The sequence below is a fragment of the Phyllobates terribilis genome, unplaced genomic scaffold (assembly GCF_046119375.1).
Source record: "Phyllobates terribilis strain yellow unplaced genomic scaffold, ASM4611937v1 Scaffold_5__5_contigs__length_657084704, whole genome shotgun sequence".
In the NCBI taxonomy this organism is placed as follows: Eukaryota; Metazoa; Chordata; class Amphibia; order Anura; family Dendrobatidae; genus Phyllobates; species Phyllobates terribilis.
Window position 1 is genome coordinate 126,267,014 of NW_027362765.1, and position 10,425 is coordinate 126,277,438.

A 10,425-nucleotide genomic window follows, 5' to 3' on the forward strand; every position below is an offset into this window, starting at 1 on the left:
AGGGCCTGGGGCATGGTGATCTGGGGATTTAGAGCTGGGGCCAGGGGGATGAGCGCTGAGCCCAGACATGAGGGCCTGTAACCAGCGCTCGTCCCCCCGGCGCAAACCCAGCCCGGAGGGCATCAATTATTTGACCTGATCCTGAATTGTCCATAGCGACGTTCGACTCCGGGACCAACAGAGAAAGGAAGGAACGTGGAATGTCCCGGTGTTTATGTATCCATGAGACGGCTTGTGGCAGACGTCCCTTCCGCTTCATTGGACCCTTCGGGGACTTCAGGATCACTGGTCAGTGAGGGGCAGCGAAGGGGGATCACCAATCGCCATGGCCCGGGGAGGGGCCACCACAGTCAGAGACTCCTTCCTTATTTAGTATGGAGTCTACCAGGAATAGGACTGGATGTTCGACTCCATCTTTTTCTTGGGAAAACACAGCTCCCAAGTTGACCTCGGAGGCATCAGTCTGAGCCACGAACTTCTTGGTCAAGTCAAGCGCTACTAAGACTGGCTGTTTACATAGGGCAAGCTTCAACTCTGCTTCAGCGGACCAATTGGCCATCGATGTTTTCGTACCCTTAAGAAGATCAGTCAGGGGGGCGGCTATCCTGACGAAATTCAGGATAAATCGCCGATAATACCCCACAATTCCTAGAAACGCCTGGGCTTGCTTCTTGGAGTTCGGTTGCCGACAATTTCGGATAGCCTCCACCTTATTTACTTGCGGCTTTATTTCACCCCTTCCGATGATGCAGCCCAAGTATTTTGCCTCTACTTTCCCCATGGCGCACTTCTTTGGGTTTATCGTAAACCCTGCCTTCCTTACTGCATCCAGTACCGCCTAAACCTTCTGTAAATGCCTTCCCCAGTCTGGACTGAATATTACAATGTCATCCAGGTAAGCTGCAGCGTACTTCATGTGAGAGACTAGGATCCGGTCTATGGCCCTCTGGAAAGTAGCTGGGGCTCCCTGCAGACCGAACGGCATCTTGGTGTACTGAAATCACCCGTCAGGAGTAGAGAAGGCCATCTTCTTCTTGGCACTTGGGGACAAGAGAATCTGCCAGTACCCTTTCGTTAGGTCCAGGGTGGTGATATATCTGGCTGACCCTAGCCTCTCAATAAGCTCATCGACGCGAGGCATCGGATATGCGTTGAACTTTGACACTTCATTCAACTTCCTGTAGTCATTACAGAACTGCTCTTCTCCATCCAGCTTTGGCACCAGGACAATGGGACTGGACCAGCTGCTCTTTGACTCCTCAATGACCCCCAGGCTCAACATTCTCTTCACCTCTTTGGAGATCACCTTGCGGCGGGCTTCAGGAATCTGATACGGCCTTTGATTCACCCTCACATGTGGCTGTGTCAAGATTTCATGATCGACCACCTACGTACAACCTGGCAGCTCTGAAAACAGGTCCCGGTTCCGCTGAAGCAGCTCTCGGCACTGTTGCTTCTGGGCCAGTGATATTGTCTCTGCCACTGTGACATCCTCAACTCGGGCTTCAGGATGGGCCCCCAGGCACGTAACTTCCACCGGCTAACTGTCTCGCCAAGGTTTGAGCAGGTTAATGTGGTACACCTGATACTGCTTTCTTCTTTTTGGTTGGTGGACCTTGTAGTTGACGTCACTCAACTTTTCGACCACCTCATATGGCCCTTGCCCCTTGTCCAGGAATTTACAGTACAGACCAAAAGTTTGGACACACCTTCTCATTTAAAGATTTTCCTGTATTTTCATGACTATGGAAATTGTACATTCACACTGAAGGCATCAAAACTATGAATTAACACATGTGGAATTATATACTTAACAAAAAAGTGTGAAACAACTGAAAATATGTCTTATATTCTAGGTTCTTCAAAGTAGCCACCTTTTGCTTTGATGACTCTTTGCACACTCTTGGCATTCTCTTGATGAGCTTCAAGAGGTAGTCACCGGAAATGCTTTTCACTTCACAGGTGTGCCCTGTCAGGTTTACTAAGTGGGATTTCTTGCCTTATAAATGGGGTTAGGACCATCAGTTGTTTTGTGCAGAAGTCAGGAGGATACACAGCTGATAGTCCTACTGAATAGACTGTTAGAATTTGTATTATGGCAAGAAAAAAGCAGCTAAGTAAAGAAAAATGAGTGGCCATCATTACTTTAAGAAATGAAGGTCAGTCAGTCCGAATCATTGGGCAAACTTTGAAAGTGTCCCCAAGTGCAGTTGCAAAAACCATCAAGTGCTACAAAGAAACTGGCTCACATGAGGACCGCCACAGGAAAGGAAGATCAAGAGTCACCTCTGCTTCTGAGGATAAGTTTATGCGAGTAACCAGCCTCAGAAATCACAGGTTAACAGCAGCTCAGATTAGAGACCAGGTCAATGCCACACAGAGTTCTAGCAGCTGACACATCTCTACAACAACTGTTAAGAGGAGACTTTGTGCAGCAGGCCTTCGTGGTAAAATAGCTGCTAGGAAACCACTGCCAAGGACAGGCAACAAGCAGAAGAGACTTGTTTGGGCTAAAGAACACAAGGAATGGACATTAGACCAGTGGAAATCTGTGCTTTGGCTTGATGAGTCCAAATTTGAGATCTTTGGTTCCAACCACCGTGTCTTTGTGCGACGCAGAAAAGGTGAACGGATGGACTCTACATGCCTGGTTCCCACCGTGAAGCATGGAGGAGGAGGTGTGATGGTGTGGGGATGCTTTGCTGGTGACACTGTTGGGGATTTATTCAAAATTGAAGGCATACTGAACCAGCATGGCTACCACAGCATCTTGCAGTGGCATGCTATTCCATCCGGTTTGCGTTTAGTTGGACCATCATTTATTTTTCAACAGGACAATGACCCCAAACACACCTCCAGGCTGTGTAAGGGCTATTTGACCAAGGAGAAGAGTGATGGGGTGCTACGCCAGATGACCTGGCCTCCACAGTCACCAGACCTGAACCCAATCGAGATGGTTTGGGGTGAGCTGGACCGCCGAGTGAAGGCAAAAGGGCCAACAAGTGCTAAGCATCTCTCTGAACTCCTTCAAGATTGTTGGAAGACCATTTCTGGTGACTACCTCTTGAAGCTCATCAAGAGAATGCCAAGAGTGTGCAAAGCAGTCATCAAAGCAAAAGGTGGCTACTTTGAAGTACCTAGAAAATAAGACACATTTTCAGTTGTTTCACATTTTTTTGTTAAGTATATAATTCCACCTGTGTTAATTCATAGTTTTGATGCCTTCAGTGTGAATGTACAATTTTCATAGTCATGAAAATACTGAAAAATCTTTAAATGAGAAGGTGTGTCCAAACTTTTGGTCTGTACTGTACTCTCCACCAAGGAGATCAACAGCAGCACCCGGTCTCCAGGGCCAAACTGCCTCAGTCTCGCTGACCGATTGTAGACCCTTGCCTGGACCTCTTGTGCTTGAAGGAGGCTCTCTCTTACAATCGGGCATCACCCTAGCGATCCGGTCTTGAATCTGAGCCACATGCTTGATGACGCTCCGGTGGGGTGTTACCTCGGCTTCCCAGGTCTCTTTTGCAATGTCCAGTAGTCCCTGAGGGTGCCATCCATAAAGCAACTCGAAGGGTGAGAACCCCGTAGAGGCCTGGGGAACTTCCCTAATGGAGAATAGCAGGTAGGGGAGTAGGCAACCCCAGTGTCGGCCATTCTTCTACATGACCTTTTTAAGCATGGATTTTAGGATCTTTTTGAACCACACCACCAGGGCGTCCGTGTGCGGATGGTACACTGACGTCCTGAGTTGTGTAATCTGGAGAGCCTTACACAACTCCCTCATCACTTTCCACATGAAAGGAGTTCCCTGGTCTGTCAGGCTCTCCTTTGGCAGGCCCATCCAGGATAAGATATGCTCTAGTTCTCACGCTATACTCCGGGCAGGGGAATTTCTCAGTGGTATCGCCTCCGGGTACCGTGTCACGTAGTCCAGCACCACCAGGATGTATTGGTGACCCCTGGCGGACTTAACTAAGGGCCCTACAAGGTCCATACCAATTTGGTCAAACGGGAACCCTATAATGTGTAATTGGACCAGGGGACTACGGAAGTGGGATACGGGAGCAGTTAACTGACACTTAGGACAGGACCGACTATAGTTGACCATGTCCCGGTGACACCCAGGCGAGTAAAATCTTTGAAGGACCCGCTCTTGGGTTTTGTCTATGCCCAGATGCTCACCCAAGACATGAGAATGGGCTAGATTTAGTACCCTATGCCTATAGGGTCCTGGTACCAACAGCTGTTCTAACACTTCCCCTCTATGTTTAGTGACCCGATATAGCAAATCCTCATTAACTGAAACATAAGGAAGCCTGGTGTCAGCCTCCGGCTCTTGGGCAACCCCATTTATCACAGTCATATTGTCCCATGCCCTTTTTGACATAAGGTCCTCCATTTGATCAGTCCCAAAATTCCCCCCAGAAACTACCAACTCAGGAATCTCAACCTCTTGGGTCACCGTCTTGTCCTCGTCACCGGCAAGGACGCACAGGGGGAATTCTTTTGCCTCCGACTGTGATGAGGATTCAACATGGTGGAACCGTCTCTTGTCTGTGTCAGATGGTACTCCTGCTTTCCGCCATAAGTTCCAGAACAGGCTAAAGTCCTGCCCTATTATTACCGGGTATAGCAGGCCCTCAACCACCTTGACCTAATGGCACTCTGCCCCAGGTTAGTTGTTATTATCACATGGGCGATGGGGTAGTCCTTGGTGTCCCATGGATACAGCGGACGCCCACATACTTCCCTGGGATCAACTGGTAGGGGAGTGTGGCCTTTACCAGGGTTACCAAACTTCCTGAGTCCAGAAGTCCCGACACTAACACTCCATTTATGGTCACGGGACATGACTGTGGCACCTCATAGGGCTGATAGTCCACACTGCAGGCGGGGCAGGCATAGTATGAACAGTGTCTTCCGACGCTGCAGTCCATCTGCTTGGAGGACATAGGACAACGGGCGGCTATGTGTCCAGGACCGTGACACCTCGAGCAGATCAAGTCTTTCCCAGCGGCTTTTGGTCCAGCGGCTTTTGGTAGACCCTCGCAACCCCTTGGGACCTCGGAATCCCCCCAGTGGTGGCTCTAATACCCCTCTTTTGGGATTTGAGCTCCCTCTGGGTCCCCCAGTATGGGGATGCAGCATCTCCCAGCTTCCTTAGGGACCTCTCGACCACCTGGTACCTTTCTACGAGGCCGACCAGGTCGTCCGCATTCTGGGGATCTGCTTGCACAACCCAGGTCTGCACGGGCCCAGGGAAGGAGTGAATAAACCTGTCCATGTCAACACGCTCAACCATCTGGGCTGGAGTGGAGGACTCTGGCTGCAGCCACTTCGGTACAAGATGCAGAAGGTCGAACATTTGGGAGCGAGGGGGTTTATCACCATAATATGCCCAGTGGTGAACCCTTTGGGCTCTGACTAACATAGTCACTCCAGCACGTGCCAGTATCTCAGTTTTTAACTTTAAATATTCCTGGGCATCCTGTAAAGCTAGATCATAATAAGCCTTTTGGGGCTCACCAGTCAGATAGGGCACCAGCACCCCTGCCCACTGCTCCGGTGGAAGCTTCTCCCTCTCTGCCACCCTCTCAAACACAGTCAAGAAAGCTTCCACATCATCGCCCGGGGTCATTTTTTGCATGGCTCGTATGAGTCATCACCTGGAGTTGGGGTAGGGGCTGCCGGCCTCCCACGAACTGCCTCTGTGAGCAACTCCATCTGCTGTCGTTGAGCTGGTCTTGTTGGTGCAGTTGGCACCTGTGATGGATCGCTCACTCAGCTGCACATGATGGTAGACACAGGCATGCTGTCTCTTTAAAACGTCTGGTCAGTTTATTAAAATGCAGCATAAACCAACACTGAGTCCATAAAAGAAAACATGGCCCTTTGGGCAAAACAGGAAAATAAAGCAAAATGGTAACACAAAAGCACAGTCTTTGTGGTAGCAGGGATCCGCCTGCTTAGAGTTCAGCAACTCCATGTGGTTCAGGATAGCTCCACTCAAACAGATCTGGAGTTCCTCTTTCCAGACCTGCTGAACAACTAATGCTTCAGCAGGCCAAGTATTTAAACCCCAGACCACACCCTGAGGTGGAGATATGGAGAACAAACTCCCGCCCGCTCTTGGTTGTTCTCATAAAAACACGCCCTTTTACAAATGGACTTAACCCCGCTCAGCAAATAACATACTGTAGGAAACTTACCGGTTTTAATTCACTGACGCTAATAGCCTCAAGGAAACATATCTCCCCTCCAGCACTTTACCAGTGACTTTGACACACGCCGTTTTGGAGGCTGGCGCAGGAGACGATCCCATCATAACCACAGGTGATCCAGGTCATCAAGGCAAGGTCACCACTCCAAATCATTTGGATGGCGCCCTGTCCTCTTCTTTGACATTTTCAAGCACATCAGTGAGCTCTGAGGCCAGGTATACCATCATAGCAAGAGAGTAAAGACGTCCATACACATGAGATGGCAATCGAACATGTCCGATTATCTTGTACAAATATTTTTCAGATGAAGCCATTCATTTTCGATGTATAGCGAACAAAAATATTTGATAATCGGTGGGACGGAACTTAAGAAATACGTTCCCGCTCCCATTTACCTTTTCATTCAATAAGCCAGACCAGTCCTGAAAAACAATGTCTATTTTATATTCGGCCAAACTGGTGAACGGGGGGGTTACAGGTTATACATTCTCTTTCTCCATCTTCCACACAATACACCTGCTCCATTCTCATAGTTACAGTCTGTACTTTGTTCCCGGCAACAGGTACCGTAGGGGACACGGGGAGATGTTTTAATTGACTGCGTTTTCTTAGGAGTAGGGTCATACGGGTCCACGTGTAACGCTATGATGGCAGTACCCGGACTCTTTAGCTATATCAGTCCCAGGGGTCGCTCATTGAGACTAAGCTCCCTGTTCTAGTACTCACAGCAGGGTGCTACCTTTTTCTAAGGTCCCCCTTTTCCGCTGGACCATACTTTTCCTGGACTTATAAGCTTTACTTTTTTGCAGGGGTCCCAAGTTGCTTGTGGTGTTCTGCCGCCTCTGTAACTAGCTTCTTTCCATGCTGAGTCTTGTAGTTCCACCCCCATTTAACCTGTCCTCCGACTGTCACCTCCTCTTCAGCACACAGCTTACTCCAAACTCTGCTATTTCAACACTACTCTGACTAATTACTTCTTAGATCCCTATAGCCATCCCACTGGTTCCCCCTGTAGGGCCGCCCACCCCCTCTCACTGGGGATGGCCTTGAGGCTAACCCTCCAGGAACCTGACACACACACCGGCCATAAGGATAAAATACACTCTTTATATAACATAGGCAAAAATGTAATCACACACAATAAACTTCTGAAAACTTGCCTCGACGTCTTTTTGAGGGGGACGGAACTCATGCCCACCCTCTCACAAGGACTGAATTTATTAAGAAAGCAGACGAATATTCAGCCATAATTCATGTGTATTTGTGCAAGGTAAAAAACATTGTAAAAAAATAAATAATTTGCTGAAAGCTACAGTATATGATGTCTTGTAGTCTTCACATATGTCCTGTTGCCTGAGTAGGTGGAACTTAAAGGGGTTGTTTGGCCTTGGAGTACACTCTATGTGACTGCAGACTTGTGAATCTTCACTGCGCACTGTGAGGATTCTCTAGTGTCGGGATCGGAGATCGTGACACCGCAAGTATGTGATTAGTAAACATGTGGTTACATGCCAACTAGATGTGTGCGGCCTCACTCAAAACAAGTGTATTGAGTGAGATTGGACATGTCTAGTTGGAATGTGGTAGGAAGTAAGGAGCTCTCATACTTACGATCACATAACTGCCCGCTCCCGACACCGGCACTGATTGCAGACTTTAAGGCCACTCTACTCTACGGCTAGACAACCCCTTTAAACAAGTGTATGTAAGGCCATGTTCACACGTTCAGTATTTGGTCAGTATTTTACATCAGTATTTGTAAGCCAAAACCAGGAGTGGGTGATAAATACAGAAGTGGTGCACGTGTTTCTATTATACTTTTCCTCTGATTGTTACACTCCTGATTTTGGCTTACAAACACTTTCAGAAAATATTAAAAATCTCTGAAGTTCCTCTCACCAAATCCCTCTTCCCCCCTCCCCTATCCCATTTGCAGTAAAGATGGGAAATAGCAATGTAAAAAGTTGCTTCTATGTAAAATGGCAGTGTACACAAGAAGGAACAAACTTAATTACCCAGGTTAATTACCATGCAAAAGAGAGTCCCTGATAGCATAAATACTAGAAAGAGATAGGAAAAGTCTTGTTAAGCCTCAAAGGGAATATATCACACTCCTTAGAATAGCTGCGTCATTCAGATTTGCACATTCCTTTAATTCCTAGATGTCTTCCAGACACTGAGGCACCAAAGGGAAATGTAGAATAGCAGAATTTCTATAATTCCGATTGGGATGAGATATATATTTTTAACGGCAGGGGAACACTATGCATATTTTTTTCATATGTAAGCCCTGCCGGTGCGCTGTAACTCAAAAGTGAAAAGATAACTGACAGCAGCCATGTCATGTTAAGGAAAAGTAAAATCCCAATAAAAAATATGGCGTCACTTGAATAAATTAAAAATAAATTTAATAAAACCATGAAGGGCTGACACCAGCCTACAACCCGGCCCATGTGAAGTCATCACAGGGGGAGTTTGTGGGCAGGGCCCAATTTGGCATAAAAGATCAAGCTGATCTGTGTTTGTGCTGAGAGATACATATTTTCGTGTAAGCAGGGACCACGTTCCGTAACGGTAAATCGAAGTTCTCTCCTTTGGCTGAACTGAATCGTCTCTACGATCGGTATAGTAAGTTCTTCTGTTAATCCCTTTTATTTTCTGTAACTGTATATGCTGTATTGTTTTGTCCCCTTTGTAAAATCTTTTGTATATTTTTTTTCATAAACACTGCCTCCCTTAGGATTAAATATAAAATTTAATAGTTCTGTTTCTTTTGCTCTGTAATTGTGCCTCCCCCGAAGCCACACGCTACCTATAAGGCGTCCAATCAGCCGGAACTGATTGGTGGTGGCAACTAATAATCTTTCCTGGGTTATCGTAAAGAAGCAGTGATTGTACAAGGGTGCATACATATATTCCATCCGGAGGTGTGTATGCCATACGCTCACTGTTAGCTTTCCAATAACTAATAAGTGAGAATAGCATGCGGTCCCCTCTGTTGATCGTCGGCCAATTGTGTAATTTTCCTGATGATAGGGGGCAGCAGAGAGCTGTTTGCTCCAGAGATCACAGTGGGTGGTCTCTGTGATTAATCGGTATCATGTGAATCCCTGACAAACACTGATGTAAAATACTGACCAATACATGAATGTGTGAACATGGCCTAACATGGAGAGGCAGTCTACTTTAAGGCCACGTTCACACCTCAGTATTTGTAAGCCAAAATCAGGAGTGGGACAATCAGAGGAAAAGTATAATAGAAACACGTCACCACTTCTGTATTTATCACCCACTCCTGGTTTTGGCTTACAAAAACTGAGGTAAAAAACTGACCAAATACTGAACGTGTGAACGTGGCCTTAAGTGGATAAATGGACTGCATTGGTACATAGCTGTATTTCTTCAAATAATGGTCACCCAGAAATCAAAAGTCTTGACAGTTCACGTGGCTGGGATCATATTGTTTGTTAAGGGTAGTAATATGAGCCTTTTTCCTTGTATACACTTCCTCTCATTTCTTAACTTTTTGTGACACTCACGGAGAGACACTAAGGCCTGATACAGATATCTGATTTTTATCTCTTACATGAAAAAAAAAAAACCCAAAAATGGAAAACGGAGCGATTTCCATCACTGTGCCGGATGAGATTTTCACCAGTGTTTGGGCTCTGTGGCAGTTTTTACTGTCAACATTTCATCAGTTTTTCTCATATACCAAAAACACTGATAGAGGCTATCAAGCAGAGAATAATACTATAATGGGTATGCACTCTATTTGTGAAAAACATGCATATAGTGTGTACGTGAAATACAGATGTCTGAAAGAGGCCTTATGGTTTATTGTGTGAAACATCCATTCCTTACACATATTTATGGGATTGAATAGTTTTAATTTACGGAATAGCAAAAAAATAATCTGAAAAGAAAAGTTTAAATTGCATCAATTCATGAAATAATATAAAATGTGGGGTCTAATATACACGTAGGCACCAGAAAGACACTTTCTGTATCAATGTAATAATGTAAGGAAATTCTCAGGCTGAGGTGTATTACTGCGGCCCTTAACACCAATGTAATAAGCCCCTGGGTGTGTGTGCTTGAAGATGTTACTTTCTTCGGATTCACTTCCAGATGGCATAACATTTGGATGACATTTCAAACCAGGACCCAGTAACCTCATAAGGAAGGAGTCAATCAGGAC